This window comes from Cydia splendana, unplaced genomic scaffold (assembly GCF_910591565.1).
Source record: "Cydia splendana unplaced genomic scaffold, ilCydSple1.2 scaffold_45_ctg1, whole genome shotgun sequence".
Lineage (NCBI taxonomy): Eukaryota > Metazoa > Arthropoda > Insecta > Lepidoptera > Tortricidae > Cydia > Cydia splendana.
Genome location: NW_026946888.1, coordinates 325,134 through 331,286, shown reverse-complemented (window position 1 = coordinate 331,286; position 6,153 = coordinate 325,134). Strand labels below are relative to the sequence as shown.

The following is a 6,153-nucleotide window of genomic DNA, read 5'->3' as shown; positions in this document are numbered from 1 at the left end:
GCTGTTTTCTGCCATAATAGCACATTAGCGGCACGGCTGGAGCCTATGTGTACTATAGCAGCCACAGTTGGAACAAGTCCTTATTTTATTAATTTTAATTTAATTAAAACATGAAAATTATGAGAGCGCATTGTCAAATTTGAAATCAGCATAATGATTCTATCGATACAATTATTTTCGCATGTACAATGTACCGGCATAGTAACGGTCGACAAATGCTTTTTAGTACATCCTTTTTATTACCTAAATACAAATGTCACTTTAAGAAACAATGGCGAATGAACTTATTTAATATTTTAGGCACCCACGACGCAAGTATGATAAAAAAGATCACTGGAATCGTTTACGGTGCAAAATAGCACTATAAACATGTTTCATTGGTTACTTTTATAATTCCAAATTGCGACATAAACGTTGCAGACAGCACTATTTTAGTACTAAAGAGCGTTTCTCGTCACTTTTACATTTCAACCATAGAGCTGATTTATCACCGTGAGAGCCTTTATATAATGTTTATAGAATAAATCAGTGATAAAACTAGGGCCTATCTGGGGTTTTGTAAACGTTTACAACACCATTATAGTTCTAATCACGAACACTAATTAGCACGCTCCAAAACGTTCTCAGGACTTTTATAGTACCAAATTTTGTTACTTGGGCTGCTACGCCAATAAAAAAAGCGGACGCGGGGCAAGCATACAGGTGCGAGCGAGTGCGCGACGCGCAATGCCCGGCTGGCAATAGCTTTCCCGCGTTACCGCTTCATGTGCACCGCTTTTTATTTCGCATTAGCATTAATTTTGAGCAAATTAGTACTGGTGGGAAAAAATCCGAAAAACCGGTTTTTTCTTTTCAAAATCCGGATTTTAAAACGGATTTTCAAACGCTCCGAAATCCGGATTTTTGAACTTCGAATAATCCGGATTGCAATCACTATACGCGACCACAGAAAGAACCAAAAAAATTGGTCTCTAGGTAAAATAACTGAAGTTTTAGTTCCAGGGGTAACTTATAATGTAGAAGTAGATGGTCTAATATGGAAAAGACACGTGAATCAATTACTCGAATGTTCTCAAAGCATAGAGTAGTTACTTAGATAAGTTGAGATTTACAACTATTTTTTGTAAGTGGAGGGAGAGTGTTGTATATATATATAGAGCTGGCAACTCAGCAGCAGTCTCCCGCCATTATGAGCATCTGTCAATGTCATGATATATATTCGGGTCGTCTGAAATAAAGCGTTTGCTTATCGAATATGATCTGGTCGTATTAATTAATTACACCAAGTTAATTAGCGATATAACAATTATCATATAGCGCTGTCGCATGATGACGTAGGCTTGTGTCAGTTAGGTGACCTAGAAAAGACGGGAATGGAGTACTAGGCGGAGTATATTATTATACCATGGGCTAGCGACGCCGCGACGCGATGACGCAACGTTCAAAATGCCGGTGTATTGTGCGATGTACGGGTACCTACTTATTGTAGAAATAAATAATAATATAGTTTTCCAAAGAGACGAAATATGTATCAGTAAATAAGGCTATACTTTTGCGTAAAAATAATAATATCATATGAATTAAAACCCGTTCGTTGAATTTGTGAATGTTAAGCCAACATTTAATATTTAAAGTACCTAAGGTAACTAGACCTTCTACACAGATATTCCTCGTAAATGTTTTATTTTTAGTTTAACACTCTTTTCACAAAAAAGAACTTGTTGGTCGCGGGACATTCGCGTTTGATTTTTAATTTAATTTTAAGAATTTAAGAATTAATTATGTATGTTATATAAAATAATCAATAGGCATCAACAATAAGGTACATTTAATGGCGTGTTGAAAGTCCAAGTACGTGCAGGACTATAAACTGACAAAGCCAATTCAACAATTGGAGCGAAATAAAACATAAACCTACATTTTGTTTTTTTACGTATTTCGGTCGAATTATTCAACGCAGCGGGCCGCTCGTCGTGTCCTTCGGCCGGCCTCGGCAAGCCTCGGCTTCGCCTTCCCCGCGCGCCGCACGAGTCAGCCCTAAGCCACTTACTCACACAATGACGCGTGTACAGACGTGCCGTGCACACATATAAACGCAAATGATTTTCGATGTATGGCGTGTCCGCCCTGTGCCTCAATGTTCTCTCGTATGCCTTGAACCGTTACGTGTGTGAAACATCTACCTAATGCCTTAGCGACACCACCGACGCCTACTAAAGATGGCAACTCGTCGTCTGTTATGATTAAGCCCCTGCTACACGGCAGCCGACAAGCCCCCAAACCGCGTGGCCTTGGTCTGTCCCGGACCGTGTAGACAGTTGTTACCAACAAAATTTCGTTTGACCTCCGGACGCCCTTGGCATGCGAGCGCGCGCCAGCGACCGCGGTCTGAGCGGTCGGTCCGGAACCGTGTAGCCGCCCGACGCCGACCGCACTAGACCATTTCGCTTGAAGGACGCGCCGTGTGCGCTCGTGTGGTTAATAGCCATGCCATGGGTACTCAGTAGCATTTCTAATAATTCATCAAATACTTTTCATATCTCATGCTCTGAAAGTGGGTCGTTGTTGTTCTAAAAGGTGCGCAGAAAGTGATACGTTTATGCTCTAGCGCAGAAAAGTGGTGTACTCCTCTGGGTCCCCGTCCCACGAACAACTGGGTGGAAACAAAATGGAAAAATAGTGTCTTTATTTCCTCGCCTGGAACAATTGGTAATTGTTTAATTTTACTAATCCCACGTTGATAGTTTTTTAATAAAAAATGATGTAAGTAAATTGTTAAAAACAAATTATTCTTGATTTCTTTCGTTGAATTCTATTTACTCGATTTCATAAGGCGGGAACCAAAAGGAATACACCAAAAAATTTTTTTTAAACCTTACACTTGCGTAAATGAGCAAAGGCAGAATCTTATACAGCCACAGTTAAACGTTTGTACGATATTAAATTGGTTTTTAAAGTTATTTAGCACTATATTCATGAAATAAAGTAAAATACAATATAATAATTTCTTATATTATTAATTAAATTGTTATTTAATATTTAAAATACTTTTATTATGTTATTACGTGGTGCAGCGCACCAAGGTCGCGGTGCGGTCCGGTAGTCTGTTGCGGCTTTAAGAATAAAATTAAAAAGTAATTAAAAAGTAAGAGGCGATCCCGCTGATTTTCATACTATAATGAACAAATCATTTTAAAATTACTGCAGTTTCTTAAAAAATGTGTGTTTTCGTAAATTATATTGCAATCTAAATGATTTTCGCTAGGGGTTATTAATCTTCACACATGTAAAGTCTCCGATTGCAAGTAAGTCCTAAGGAAAAAATCATGGCCGTAGGTCTATTGGGTACTTCAATTACTGATTTTGCGAAATTGCCTTGTCTTTTTTGGTTTCCTCGCATTCGATATGAAAAGTAGAGTGTTTAACTCGGGTGAAAGGCACTATTTCCGTCTCGGACTATTGGCGCTCTCACTGCGTTCGAGCGCCAAACTACCTCGACAGAAATGGGTGCCTTTCAACCCTTGGTTAACAATCTACTATTCCTCTTCATTCTCAGAAAGTTATGTATGTCCCCGTAGCGTAGTCCAGCGAATTCATTAAGTTGAAATGACTCAACAAATGCCGTTTTTTGAGCCAGCGTTTCATTCATATACCCTTTTCTTTTTTTACAAAATTTTTATTAACTTGCAATATACCTAATGTAAGTATGTAAATATGTTTTTATGGGTCAAATCTTGCAAGTTAAATTAGACCCACTTTCTAGTTTCCGTTGTTTCTGTTGCTAAATATAATTTAATAAACATACCTAAACTAAGTAAAAATTTACTTGTATCTTAGGTATGCAATTTTTGTGGGTCAATGAGTAAGTGGGGAAATGCTTAAGTTAACAAAAAGATTATTTATAATAACAATAAATTAAGTGACTATGTTCTACTTTTAAAAATGTAAGTCGTGACATAACTATACAATTTGTACAAATAAATCTATCCTAATTTTAAATTCAATGTAGCTCATCAAGTAAGACGTTGGTTGCGTTATCTATCTTTGTTGATATGAGCAGCAAATGGCGTTTAATCGCGGCGCTCTAGTCGCCTTCATAGTCTATGGAATTTAAATATCTAATTTGCGCAAATTTCATCGCTGGACACTGCTCGTCTCCGGTTTTATGATTGGACGGCTTCTTAAAGCGTTGACATGTAGCGCATTTGGGAGGGTCGCCTTGTTTTGTGCACTCCTTAATACTGTGGCCTGATGACCCACAATGTCCACACGTAGGTGCTGTATCTCTGCAATATTTAGCCGAATGGCAATATAAATGACAAAAATAACATCTGGTCAAGAGAGTAAAGTCTCGTACTGGGCAAGATGTCCAATAAATAAAAACGCGTTGTTGTTGTATGAGCATTCGTCTTATTTCGGCTGTGCATTCTAGAATGTAGTTGCAGGTGGATAAGTCCTTTTTTCCTGATTTATGACTAAGTTTCACTGAGCTCATAAATATGTCCCTGGAGAGACTCTGTTGAAGGTCCACAACGTTTTGTTCGAAAATACAATCGAATACATCTTTTTCGGACATATTTGTCGGGACTCCTAGTATGATTATCTTCGGTCTCCTTTTGGTCGTGTCTTCTACTTTAAGTCCCGATTGCTGAATCTGCTGAGATGCTTTAAGCTTTTCGAGGTCATCCTTTCTATCAGTGCTGATTATGATGCCACCATTCTTCGTCTTCCTCATACCGCGAACGTGAAGTTTTAGGGCCTCTGGCTTGATTAAGTTTTGGATAAGGTGTTTGGTATCCTCACTAGTCTTTTCTTTATCTGCAGGGTAAATTGCGATGCTGCTAGTATTGGTAGGCACCACAGCCGAATTTTTCCCGGTCCTGACCATGTCGGCGAAGGATTGTTTTGCTTCGGTTGTTGTTTTAGCTTCTAGGCGCTGCTTGGGTTCATGAAGTTGGGTGCTAATGTTTTGTTGCTGGGACAGGGTATTCACTTGGGCTTGGCAAAGTAAAAAATTCTGTTTGACCGCTTGATACTGAACAGCCATTTGAGAGATTCCGCCCAATACGCTCTTACTAAGCGTGTTTATTCAATTTTTTTGGTCTGAATTTAACTTGCCCTCATTTGAAATGGTGCAAATTTCATTAAGGCGCCTTTCAATTTCGGACATCCATTTCTGTATTTCGGTAGTTGATACAATTTCGGCTCCTTGTCCTTCGGCTGGTGCTACGGCTACCGGGGTTCCTTGGGCAGTTTCCATAGCCGGTCTTCTTTCTGGAGGAGGGCTTCGCAGAGTCCGTGAACTTCTATTAAAGGCGTCTCTACCAGTCATCGCAGTGTTGTGAAATTGTATCCATTACACAGTCTGTATAACTCCACGTATATTCACAGTTTATAAGAAAAGTGCTGACACTGATTTGACACAGTTACAATTTTATTGTTATGAATAAATAAATGCGCAGTGGACACGACCGCCAACGACGGCAGTCCAAATATTATAATTATTCGTTATTCGTATATCGTATTTAATACGTAATTAAATATAATCTTAGGGGCTGTCCATGGATTTCGATCGCCCTTGAGAATTGATCAGGAGTATCGGTCGTCCTCAGGAACTGTGCATGGATTTCGGTCGTTCTTGAGGATTGTCCAGGAAAGTCGGTCGTCCTGGGGTTATCCTCGGAGTTACCTAGTTAAGGCAAGGTAGCTGTCGGGCTACCCCAGGATTGTCCAGGAATGTCGGTCGTCTTCCGGGGTTGTCCATGTGGTTCGGTCACCCTGGAGGATTGTCCAGGAATATCGGTCAGTTAAGCAAAGTGAGAGAATAGACTTGTAATTGTGTATCATGTTTAAGGTTAATGAACTATCTGTTGTCAGTTATCTTCATGTGAATACTTTTTGTACATTACTGTCATAAAATAAAGACAATTCCTTGTGACATGGTCAACTGTTTATGGGGCATATGGTCAGGTTGGCCGAGCTTTAGAGCAATTACTGTTGCAAATTTATTTTCCTTTTCAGATACGGCTCGCTCACACGGGGACGTGTGAACCGCAGGACGGCCGTGTCGGGGCGTGACTCCAGAAGGACGTATTGCAGCGTTACAGTTCATAGTTTTAGACGCCTGTATACAATTGATTAGCAATGTTTGGC

At 39.6% G+C, this 6,153-nt stretch overlaps 1 pseudogene; it reads right to left on the bottom strand.

The window, feature by feature from the left end:
- Positions 1-4,071: 4,071 nt before the first annotated feature.
- On the bottom strand, positions 4,072-5,314 carry LOC134805612 (uncharacterized; annotated as a pseudogene).
- Positions 5,315-6,153: the final 839 nt, after the last annotated feature.